The sequence below is a fragment of the Schistocerca nitens genome, chromosome 1 (assembly GCF_023898315.1).
Source record: "Schistocerca nitens isolate TAMUIC-IGC-003100 chromosome 1, iqSchNite1.1, whole genome shotgun sequence".
NCBI classification, from domain to species: domain Eukaryota; kingdom Metazoa; phylum Arthropoda; class Insecta; order Orthoptera; family Acrididae; genus Schistocerca; species Schistocerca nitens.
This window is the reverse complement of record NC_064614.1, coordinates 552,659,052-552,672,617: the sequence shown is the minus strand read 5'-3', so window position 1 is coordinate 552,672,617 and position 13,566 is coordinate 552,659,052.

Here is a 13,566-nt window from a genome sequence, read left to right as displayed (position 1 = left end):
AGAGTACAGTCGAAGACATTAAGCATGTTAAAAATTAAGTTGACAATTCATGTACGCCTACATCTATTCATACGTCTACATCACCACTCTATAATTCGCAAAGTGCTTGGCAAAAGAATCACAAAACCACTTTCATATTATTTCTCTACCGTTCCACTGTAGAACAGCATGTGGAGAAAATGAACACCTAAATCTTTTCATGTGAGCTGCGACTTCTCATATTTCATCTCAGTGGTCATTCCTTCCTACAAAGGTGGGAGACAACAAAGTATTTTTGCAATATACGACCCACAGCTACACTAGCGTATCAGTAAATTTATTATGATGACTGATGGTGAGTAAGCTACTGTACAGCATCAGCTGCCTGTTTGGGTAAGCTTAGCTCCAGATGTGCTCCTCGTTCTCCCCCTTTCCAAAGCTGCCCCAATACGTTACGCGTTGGCGCATGTTGTGTCGCTGCCGAACAGTGCGTACAGAGGGGCACAGGCACGAGCAAGTATCTACGCATTGTCTGCTATATTATGCAACGTGTACATTATGCAAAAAATTATTGAAGATTTATAAGCACTGCATTAATTACTTTGAATCGTATCTTGTAGTACGTATCGATCAATAAAAGCATTTTCACAAACATTATAAAGTTCAAAATTAAAAGAGTAAACAGCTTTCTCAAAGAGTAAATACAACCTCTGAAAATAAAGTTCGGTTAATAGTCCTCTAACATTACCCTAGATGAACTATGAACTACAGCTTCCTTATTGTCCTTCTAAATAGTCACCTCCGATAATTATGCACAACTAGCTCTGCGATACACGTCCTGGAAACTTTGCAGTATGTCTTCCTTTGGAATGGTGTTCAAAAGCCGTGTCACGTTTCCTTGGATGTCAGAAATATCGTCAAATCTCTTTCCTTTCACAGCGAGTATGTCTCGAGGGAATAGGAAGAAGTCTGGAGGACTGAGATCCGGCGAGTATGGTGGATGTTCAAGTTGCACTACCGCCCTTTTGCCAGGAACTGTTTGACAATATTGGCTGTGTGTGGGCAAGCGTTGTCGTGAACCAAAAACCAGGAATCGTGTTGTGCGTACTGGGGTCGTACCCTGTGTAGACATTGCACGAAATGGGTCAAAATTTTAACGTACCGTGCAGCGTTCAACGTCGTTCCCTGAGGTAGAAATTCCTTGTGGATAATGCTTTCACTATCGAAAAGGTGATGAGCATCGTTCTGGTGCGTGATTTTTAGGCTCTGACTTTTTCCCGACGAGGTGGTGTCGGAGAACGTCATTCCATGCTTTGCCGTTTAGTTTAGGGTCGTACCAGAGACACCATGTTTCATCCTCAGTTACAATATGTTCCCGACATTGGGCGTCGTACCCACCATTTCAACAAAATCCTGTGAAGCCTCTAAACGTGCCTGCTTCTGATGTGGCACAAGACGACAACACGTTTTCCTCTTCCCTAACTCCTGGGTAAAGATTTGTCACACGGATTCACGATTCATCTGCAGTTCATCAGCAGTTAATCGACGGTCGTTCGTGATTATTGTCCTCACTTTCTCATGTTTTCGTTATTGACGGCGGTCGCCGGTCGTCCGCTACGAGGATTGTCAGGAACACTTTCCTGGCCTCCTCGAAAACGGGCGACCCATTCGTACACACACTTCATGGACAGTGACTCATCCCCCTAAACACGTACCAGCATGGCATGCGTTTCTTTCGGTGTCTTGCAAAGCTTAAAACAAAACTTTAAACTGATCCTTTTTTCTTCATTGTTCTGTTTTCAGTTCAAAATCAAAGCACTAAAGAAGCACTTCGTCCAACAGCTCTAACACAGAACACACACGATGCTCGGCTGAACTAGGTGGGGGCAGGTTGTCAACACCGGCCGCTACGCAAGTGCAGCGTTGTGAGTCGCCAGTGTTGCCCGATTGACCGTTCTGACTTCATTCACCGAACTTTGTCAGAGGCTGCATTTTTTTTCCTGATTCACATAATAAGTTTCCTTCGAAGACTTGAGTTGCAGTCAAGTCTTCGAATGAAGCACGTGATTACTTCACGACATCTAGAAACAGATGGCCCGAATATGCCAATCTCGATACGTTCTGGGAGATGCATATGGGACCTGAAGATGGCATACTGAATTGTCGAAACTGTTAGCTAAAATAGAATAACTTCTCAATTTGGACGGCTGTTTGGCGAATTTCCTTGTTAACTATCAGTGAGGTGTCTATAGAGAAATGCCAGCCTCTTCATAGTCAAGAGCCGAAACCCTAGAAGACACTGCTGTCAGGCGATGGGATCTGGAGCAAAGTTGAGGTTGTAATTCTACACATAGGTGTTCCACTGGATTCAGGCCGGGTCTCTAGGCAGGCCAGTCCCTTTCAACGTTGTTATTGACCACAAACGATTGCCTCGGAGATACTGCTGTACAGCAGGGTGCATTGTCATACTGATACGAGCTATCATCGTCTCCGACCCGTTCCTCCACTACGCAAAGTATACAATGCTGTGAAAAGCGCTCATAACCTTCTGCATTTAGCGTTTACGAAAGTGCAATAACAAGATTACACCATAAGCACGAAAAACTCGCTCTTACCGTAACACCACGTCCCCTGAACTTGACTGTTGGCGCTACTCATGATGGCAGATAGCGTTCACCAGGCATTCGGCAAACCCAGACCCTTCCATCGGGTTGCCGCAGGATGTAGCCTGATTCATCACTCCATATCACACGTTTCCAGTCATCCACTGACCAGTGGCGTCGCTCGTTACGCCACCTCAAGTGTTGCTTAGCATTGACTGCAGAAAAGTGTGGTTTATGAGTAGCCGCTCGAACATTATATCCCATTATTTTTCACTCCCTAGGAACAGCCTTGTCCTAGTTGAACCACTGGCAGTACTGTGGAACCCACAAGTGATTTCATGTGATTTTTTTGTAACCAGCATCCGCAAAGTTCGACAGTTCCTTTCTCTCAGTACATGAGGTCTGCCTGCCCCTGGTTTTCTTTCACGTTTCCACTCCAGAAACACGTCACCATCCGAGGACTTCAGACGCTTTAGAAGGGTTGAAGTGTCCCTGACGTATTTGTTACTTAAGAAACGTCAAATGACTAGCTCACGTCCGAACTCACTGAGCTCCTCTGACAGACCCATTTTCCTGTTTCTAATTCTCTAATGCCTGTTTCAGCTTCTAACTTGCCTGGTCGTTTCTGACGCTTTTATTGACTGTACCTTTGCTTGACCTCTGTTGTCGTATAGATTCAGCGTAATAAAGGCAGCATTACCGGGTGGCTTTAGTATATTTAGTCCCGTGGTACACGTACCACCGTAATAACTTCCATGGTCTTGTGCCTATGTCACACTATCCTCTCAATCTGCCACTAACACTCTTCAATATAAGTAAGACAATAAACATTCTGTGTTGAAAAAGTGACCTGGATATTAAACAGCTTATTAGTAACCTAGAATTTATTATCTCTTATTCACGGAGAAGTCAGTCAGCTTACATGAACACATAGAAACTCACGTTTTCATTCTAGTTAGCCATTGCACTTTTAAATTCCGTTCGGTCACCTTATAATGCCGTGTGGCTAGGGCCTCCCGTCGGGTAGACCGTTCGCCTGGTGCAAGTCTTTCGAGTTGACGCCACATCAGCGATTTGCGTGTCGATGGGGATGAAATGATGATGATAAGGACAACACAACACCCAGTCCCTGAGCCGAGAAAATCCCCAACCCAGTCGGGAATCGAGCCCGGACCGTGAGATATGACAATCCGTCTCGCTGACCACTCAGCTACCAGGGGCGCGCGGTCACCTTATGAAAGATATATTGATTTGTATTGCAATATATTAACTTAGAATAACTACTTCGTATTCCTATTCGCACCAAAGTGGGCTGCGATCCAGCTGCTCCTCGTTCACTCCATGAGACGATTTCTGCAGGTGCCAAACGCTCATTCTATTCTCTACCTGACGAGGCATCCGCAAGCCAGCTATGATTTTTGGTTCAAAAGGATGGGTAAGCGTAAGATTCAATTCATCTTAGCGATATCGATACCTGGATCTGTTCCCTTACAAGCTTGGGCATTGCGCTTCTTTTCAGCCGAGTGAGGTTTAACCATGAAGGGTGCATAAAACCGCGCCTATATGTCGTTACCGATTGTCTCTAGTTAACCGGGATACCCACTCGCTGCCTTTTCACCGACGAAACAGTAAGGAGAAAAGTGCCTTTTGGATACGTGTTCTAGCTAAATTTTCCCAGCACCTGCAGAAGTAAGACTATGTCTTGGTCAGCTGATGCGTATTTATTTTATTTTATTTATTTACTCGTCAAGTTCCGTAGGACCAAATTGAGGAGCAAATCTCCAAGGTCATGGAACGTGTCAGTATGAGCAATATAACGTAAACGTAATAAAAGATAAAAATAAATGTTCATTAACCTTAAAAACGTCAGTCCATAAGTTTAAGTAAAGGATATCAGCAATAGAATAAAAATCAGTTTAATTTTTCAAGGAACTCCTCGACAGAATAGAAGGAGTGACCCATGAGGAAACTCTTCAATTTCGATCTGAAAGTGCGTGGATTACTGCTAAGATTTTTGAATTCGAGTGGCAGCTTATTGAAAATGGATGCAGCAGTATACTGCACACCTTTTTGCACAAGAGTTAAGGAAGTTCGATCCAAATGCAGGCTTGATTTCTGCCTAGTATTAACCGAGTGAAAGTTGCTTATTCTTGGGAATAAACTAATATTGTTCACAAGAAATGACAGTAAGGAGTATATACACTCCTGGAAATTGAAATAAGAACACCGTGAATTCATTGTCCCAGGAAGAGGAAACTTTATCGACACATTCCTGGGGTCAGATACATCACATGATCACACTGACAGAACCACAGGCACATAGACACAGGCAACAGAGCATGCACAATGTCGGCACTAGTACAGTGTATATCCACCTTTCGCAGCAATGCAGGCTACTATTCTCCCATGGAGACGATCGTAGAGATGCTGGATGTAGTCCTGTGGAACGGCTTGCCATGCCATTTCCACCTGGCGCCTCAGTTGGACCAGCGTTCGTGCTGGACGTGCAGACCGCGTGAGACGACGCTTCATCCAGTCCCAAACATGCTCAATGGGGGACAGATCCGGAGATCTTGCTGGCCAGGGTAGTTGACTTACACCTTCTAGAGCACGTTGGGTGGCACGGGATACATGCGGACGTGCATTGTCCTGTTGGAACAGCAAGTTCCCTTGCCGGTCCAGGAATGGTAGAACGATGGGTTCGATGACGGTTTGGATGTACCGTGCACTATTCAGTGTCCCCTCGACGATCACCAGTGGTGTACGGCCAGTGTAGGAGATCGCTCCCCACACCATGATGCCGGGTGTTGGCCCTATGTGCCTCGGTCGTATGCAGTCCTGATTGTGGCGCTCACCTGCACGGCGCCAAACACGCATACGACCATCATTGGCACCAAGGCAGAAGCGACTCTCATCGCTGAAGACCACACGTCTCCATTCGTCCCTCCATTCACGCCTGTCGCGACACCACTGGAGGCGGGCTGCACGATGTTGGGACGTGAGCGGAAGACGGCCTAACGGTGTGCGGGACCGTAGCCCAGCTTCATGGAGACGGTTGCGAATGGTCCTCGCCGATACCCCAGGAGCAACAGTGTCCCTAATTTGCTGGGAAGTGGCGGTGCGGTCCCCTACGGCACTGCGTAGGATCCTACGGTCTTGTCGTGCATCCGTGCGTCGCTGCGGTCCGGTCCCAGGTCGACGGGCACGTGCACCTTCCGCCGACCACTGGCGACAACATCGATGTACTGTGGAGATCTCACGCCCCACGTGTTGAGCAATTCGGCGGTACGTCCACCCGGCCTCCCGCATGCCCACTATACGCCCTCGCTCAAAGTCCGTCAACTGCACATACGGTTCAGGTCCACGCTGTCGCGGCATGCTACCAGTGTTAAAGACTGCGATGGAGCTCCGTATGCCACGGCAAACTGGCTGACACTGACGGCGGCGGTGCACAAATGCTGCGCAGCTAGCGCCATTCGACGGCCAACACCGCGGTTCCTGGTGTGTCCGCTGTGCCGTGCGTGTGATCATTGCTTGTACAGCCCTCTCGCAGTGTCCGGAGCAAGTATGGTGGGTCTGACACACCGGTGTCAATGTGTTCTTTTTTCCATTTCCAGGAGTATATATATATATATATATATATATATATATATATATATATATATATATATATATATATATTGAGAGCCCAATGTCAAAATACACAGACTCGTGAATAGGGGTCGACAAGAGGTTCGTGAATTTACACCACTTATTGCCCGAACCGCCCGTTTCTGAGCCAAAAATATCCTATTAGAATTGGAAGAGTTACGCCAAAATATAATACCATGCGACATAAGCGAAAGAAAATAAGAAAAATAGGCTAATTTTCGCGTCGCACGATCACTCATTTCTGATACCGGTCGAATAGCAAAAATGGCAGTATTAAGTCTTTGAACAAGATCTTGAACGTGGGCTTTCCACGACAGCTTACTATCTATCTGAACACCTAGAAATTTGAAGTGATCAGTTTCACTAATCATATGCCCGTTCTGAGAAATTAAAATGTCAAGCTTTGTTGAATTGTGTGTTAGAAACTGTAAAAACTGAGTAATACTGTGATTTAGCGTTAATTTATTTTCTACAAGCCATGAACTGAGCTCATGAACTATTTGAAACCGAGCCAATGTTGCACACAACATCCTTTAGTACCAAGCTAATGTCATCAGCAAACATAAATATTTTAGAGTTACCCATAATAGTAGAGGGCATATCGTTTATATAAATAAGGGACAGGAGTGGCCCAAACAGCCGGCTGGAGTGGCCGAGCGGTTCTAGGCGCTACAGTCCGGAACTGCGCGACCGCTACGGTCGTAGGTTCGAATACTGCCTCGGGCATGGATGTGTGTGATGTCCTTAGGTTAGTTACGTTTAAGTAGTTCTAAGTTCTAGGTGCTGATAACCTCAGAAGTTAAGTCCCATAGTGCTTATAGCCATTTCAACCATTTTTTGGCCCCAACACTGATCCCTGGGGCACCCCCCCCCCCCACTTGACAGTACCCCACATCACAGCTGTTATCAACATTGTGAATAATGACCTTTTGCTGCCTGTTGCTAAAATAAGAGGTGAACCAATTGTGAGCTACTCCCCGTATTCCAAAAATGGTTCAAATGGCTCTGAGCACTATGGGACTCAACTGCTGTGGTCATAAGTCCCCTAGAACTTAGAACTACTTAAAACGAACTAACCTAAGGACAGCACACAACACCCAGCCATCACGAGGCAGAGAAAATCCCTGACCCCGCCGGGAATCGAACCCGGGAACCCGGGCCCCGTATTCCGTAATGGTCCAAGTCCTGGAGCAATATTTTGTGATCGACACAATCAAATGCCTTAGTTGAATCAAAAAATATGCCAAGTGTTCGAAACCTTTTGTTTAACCCATCCAGTACCCACAAGCTCTACGCCATAGCGCACGTTTACACGAAAAGAAAATTGCACCTGGTTGAAAGTCGCGCCATGCTGAAGGTAGCTCTCGAATTATAAGATCCGCAAGCGTACGCATACAGATCCTGAGGTGGCGCCCTATGCCCAGATACGCGGCAGCCGCCAGAAGCGCAGCAGAGGCGGAGATGGTCTGCCGGATGGGCGGGTCTCGAACCAGGACGTGGGTGAGGCGGCCGGCGTGTGGTGAGGTCCTGCTAGGCGTCCCAGTCCCGCGCCCCAACCGGTACCGTCCCGGAAACGATGCCGGCCTGCTTGGGGGACCGGAGACCGGTGTCTGCGGCGATGCTGTGGTTGATTAAGTGCACGCCCGCCTCCCCACGCGTGACGGGTCCACGCTCCACGCTCCCACGTAACCATATCGGCAGAAAACATTCGCGTTCGTAATAAAGTCATGAACAAAGAAGGGAAAGGAAATGTCGAAAGAGTAGTAAATGAGAAGCTAGTCACAGGTGAATGTCAAGGCCGCAGACGACGTAGACATTCTGGCTGAAAGTAAGGAAAACTTGAAAAAGCAATTGACAGGCTACTTTGGTCAGTATTTTGACTAAGGGAACAAGCAACGTGGTGCAGTGGTTAAGACACTGAAATCGTTGTTCGTAGTAGTCGTGTGTAGTATCCCCATCGGAAAAAGAACCAATCTTCCGCGGTTTCCTTAACCATCTTATACCGAACTAAGTCTTTCATTTTATTGTCGAAGTCAGCCAGCGATCCATCTCCAAGGATGTGCTCATCCTACACTTAAATCTCCACAACCACTGAAAAATGCTTGGCAGAAGATGCTTATAATTTCATCATCTATTAAGGATTGTTTTGATGGAGAAGTAGTGGCTCCTGCCTCGTAAACTGACATACCGCCGGGAGAGAGGTGTGCTGATCACGTGCCCCTCCGTATCCGCATCCAGTGACTCCTGTGGGCTGAGGATGACACGGCAGTCGGTCGGTGCCGTTGGGCCTTCATGATCTGTTCGGGCAGAGCTAAGTTTTCTGAAGCATCGTTTGTTTTCTATTCACTGATGAAACTTGCGAAGCTTGACTGCTTGTGCGCCTTTGCTTGAGCGGTTATTTTGTTAACTTTCTCTTCACGCTAACGCATTGAAATAGGGACAAAAATATTCATTGTTTCCGCCCTGAAATCCATTGCTGGAATTTTCCAAATGGGTTATCACAAGATGAGTGACGTCTTTGGTCGTCTGGCAGATAAGATGTTTCAGCAAGTTTGTTATACTCTCTTTCCTTTCGAAGAATTATGTGAGCTTTTGCTCCGGCATTTTTTTTTTTTTTTCTGTAGGCTCGAAATCTCTATTAGTCACACCTGATACAGAACCCAAACACAACATGCGTAAAAGTGTGTGTTTTATGTATGTGTATTTAGGATGCTAAACACAGATGTTATTGGCGTATTGACCATATTCCACTACGACGTGGACAAATGTTTGGTAGGCAGCCCCTTTATTATACGAATTATTACTGCCATTAGCCGATCAAAAATCGTTGCTTCAAATTTGCATTATCTGTAATTTCACATTCGCAGTGACGTAGTAAACAGGACACTGAATATGACCATAAGTGGTCACGAACTAAATCACATATTCTCCCCGAAAAGTTTTAGATAAATCTTTGAGATTCACGCAACGCTTTCTTAGACAAGGAGCAAGATGAATAACAGAAGAAACTTTCTAAAAATGTTAACTATAAATATCTGAGGTGATGTGTGGTGGGTTTCCGGGGCAGATCAACCCTTATTGCTTATGATATCAGCTTTCACATTCTGCTTTTCTACTGTCAAGTGTGATGTTGCTGCTTGGAATGCATCATTCCAGACAACGCCTGTTTATCTTCATCAAACCGTGCATCAAACTGACTCAATTAGCCATACTGTCTGTCTGGCATCACATCACCTATAATAAGGGATGAAACTGCCCGGGAGACAGAAAGAAATGCACATTCGGCAGAACCCAAGGAACCCATTACGTGAACATCAGCTTGTTACACCGAGACTTTTTCATTCTATAGCTTACTAGCAATGACACTAGGCTCTGAAAGGAGACGAAGAGGCAAAGAATTTCAGAAATGTAGACATGGTAAAACCATCCCATTATGCCATAAATGGATAACTACTGCCGAACCACCATATGGCTTTCTTGTGTGAAAAACAGTGAAAGGATCTTGCACTGTAGTCTCAAAGTGCAGGATGGAATGGTAACATATGCTACCTCATGTAGTGATGGAGAAAACTATATTCCTGCTCAGAACCTCAGAATATGCAATGCGTGTTGATGCGTACAGACATTGATAAGCGAACACACTATGACCACTGCCCACCAAGAGAGTGAATGTCGCTTGATGATGTGCGCTTCAGGCACGTGACGCGGCAAGAAAAGTGTAAACGGAGCAGAGACGAATAGGAAATCATTCTGTTGGCAATATGGGCAGCAAATAAGGAAATTCATTGTCACAAGGACTTTAACAGTGGAAGATTGTAACGCCTGGGAAATAGCATCTCGGAAACGGCGACGTCAGTCGACTGTGTACTATCGTCAGCATCCGTACAAAGTGGTTTAAGGATGGTTAAATCACGATTCGGTGACAAGGAGTTGGATGTCCACGCCTCATTTATAGAACGTAGAGGTCGGAGGCTATAGCGCAGGACTGGTGGTCATCTGTGGCAAATCAGACAACAGAGTTAATACTGGTGTAGGCACAAGTGTTTCAGAACACACCACTCAACTCACATAGTCGAATATGGAATTCCACAGCAGACGACCCCATGTGTTCGCAAGTTGATCAATGACATCGTCAATTACGATGTCAGTGAGCACAGGATCGTCGAGTTGGACCATGACCCATGAGAATGTGACGCCCGATCAAATGAATCACTTTTCTTGTTAGACCAGATCGGTGGACGTGCCTGGGTAAGACGTCATCCAGGCAAACAGCTGTTAGAAGAATTCATGTGCCATAGCTGCAAGCCAGGTCGGGGGGGGGGGGGGGGGGGGGCAGAATTATGCTATGGAGAACAGTCTACTGGCTTTTGATAGGATCTGTGGTAACAACCGAAGGCATCATTACAACTGTAGACTACACGAACATTATGTTTGTTGACATTGTCAACATTGGAGATGAGCGATCTGATGTATAAGGTCGTAAACAAATTTTATTGTGATTACTAGTTTCAGCTACACACAGGCCATCTTCAGATCAATAAAACAGTTTTGTTTAGTGTAATTGCAATAACTGCTTAATATATCGTCATAATTTTTTTCAGTATAGGTGGAATAATTTGACATGTCATTCATGTACAATCAGTTAGACCAGAGGTCATAAAACTAAATCATTATATCTTTAAATCTTAGTAACTGACACATTTAATCAGTATTTATGTTGTTTTATGGCAGAGATCATCGTGAATAAGCCATTACAAAGTGGTATCTGAAGATAGTATTGCAATTGATGATCATTACATGGGACAAGTAATATAACGTTTGTAATACAAATCATGTAAATATGCATGGCCAGTACTGTGGTGAACAGTCATAAGATGAAGACCATAATCTTGAATACATTTGGGTTGGTTCATAGATTGTGCTGAAACATCTAGGACATAGTTTCACTATAGTATCATAAGCATGGGATCGAATGCTATTATTGTGAATGCCATCAATCCCAATGATGAACTCAGGATGAGAGCTGCAACGTTGGAGCATCTAAATCAGGCTCATCCATGAATTGCGCCCCGCGGGCGCAAGGCAATGTACACTCCTGGAAATGGAAAAAAGAACACATTGACACCGGTGTGTCAGACCCACCATACTTGCTCCGGACACTGCGAGAGGGCTGTACAAGCAATGATCACACGCACGGCACAGCGGACACACCAGGAACCGCGGTGTTGGCCGTCGAATGGCGCTAGCTGCGCAGCATTTGTGCACCGCCGCCGTCAGTGTCAGCCAGTTTGCCGTGGCATACGGAGCTCCATCGCAGTCTTTAACACTGGTAGCATGCCGCGACAGCGTGGACCTGAACCGTATGTGCAGTTGACGGACTTTGAGCGAGGGCGTATAGTGGGCATGCGGGAGGCCGGGTGGACGTACCGCCGAATTGCTCAACACGTGGGGCGTGAGGTCTCCACAGTACATCGATGTTGTCGCCAGTGGTCGGCGGAAGGTGCACGTGCCCGTCGACCTGGGACCGGACCGCAGCGACGCACGGATGCACGACAAGACCGTAGGATCCTACGCAGTGCCGTAGGGGACCGCACCGCCACTTCCCAGCAAATTAGGGACACTGTTGCTCCTGGGGTATCGGCGAGGACCATTCGCAACCGTCTCCATGAAGCTGGGCTACGGTCCCGCATACCGTTAGGCCGTCTTCCGCTCACGCCCCAACATCGTGCAGCCCGCCTCCAGTGGTGTCGCGACAGGCGTGAATGGAGGGACGAATGGAGACGTGTCGTCTTCAGCGATGAGAGTCGCTTCTGCCTTGGTGCCAATGATGGTCGTATGCGTGTTTGGCGCCGTGCAGGTGAGCGCCACAATCAGGACTGCATACGACCGAGGCACACAGGGCCAACACCCGGCATCATGGTGTGGGGAGCGATCTCCTACACTGGCCGTACACCACTGGTGATCGTCGAGGGGACACTGAATAGTGCACGGTACATCCAAACCGTCATCGAACCCATCGTTCTACCATTCCTAGACCGGCAAGGGAACTTGCTGTACCAACAGGACAATGCACGTCCGCATGTATCCCGTGCCACCCAACGTGCTCTAGAAGGTGTAAGTCAACTACCCTGGCCAGCAAGATCTCCGGATCTGTCCCCCATTGAGCATGTTTGGGACTGGATGAAGCGTCGTCTCACGCGGTCTGCACGTCCAGCACGAACGCTGGTCCAACTGAGGCGCCAGGTGGAAATGGCATGGCAAGCCGTTCCACAGGACTACATCCAGCATCTCTACGATCGTCTCCATGGGAGAATAGCAGCCTGCATTGCTGCGAAAGGTGGATATACACTGTACTAGTGCCGACATTGTGCATGCTCTGTTGCCTGTGTCTATGTGCCTGTGGTTCTGTCAGTGTGATCATGTGATGTATCTGACCCCAGGAATGTGTCAATAAAGTTTCCCCTTCCTGGGACAATGAATTCACGGTGTTCTTATTTCAATTTCCAGGAGTGTAGTTGAGCGCCCCGTCCGCGACCGTGTGTCGCTAGTGTCGGCATAGGAGAGAGAGAGAGAGAGAGAGAGAGAGAGAGAGAGAGAGAGAAAGACAGAGAGATAGCTGCGGAGCGAGTGAGACCGCACAGCACTGCTCTGCGCTGGACTGTCCCGCGGTCTGATCCAACGTAAACAAAATATTCTATTTTGGAAATAATTTTATGTAAGGGATATAGTGTCTCATTGTAACTGTTAGTAGTTACAATATTTTTTGTTATACTTGGTGTTACAGCTGTTTGTATCCCTTTTCAGAGTTTAGAAATCGGATCCTTAGTTTGCTGTTTTGTGCGTAATAATTTTACCTGACCGTGTTTGAAAACTTATTAAAAATAGAATTAAGGTTATGAAGCTCTTTAATTCTTAGTCAACATTCTTAAAGAAGACAATTAACATTTTACACGTTTTTCTTTTTCGAGGAAACGATTTTGTCTAGGTTTGGTACAATATTCCGTGAGACTGATAACCTCAAAGAATTAGTCAAATTTTTTTTGCCAAGTAATGAACGGTTCTTAGTTTTAGCAAGCTTTAAAAGAGAGAAAAAGCGCTCACAAATACACGTAGAACCGAACATTGACAGAACTTTGCCCGCGTGCATGTGCAAAAGAGGATATTTCTCTCGTGGAAGACATCTGTAAAAGTCATCCAAAGATTTACACTTAAGAAAGCGATTCTTCAGCGGATATCGCACTGCAGCTCAATCAGCTCTAGTTGAAGCACTTGTGAGACGTCCTCTGCCCGAAGGGGAAACGGGCGAACAAATACATATAAGGCCGGTTAAAGC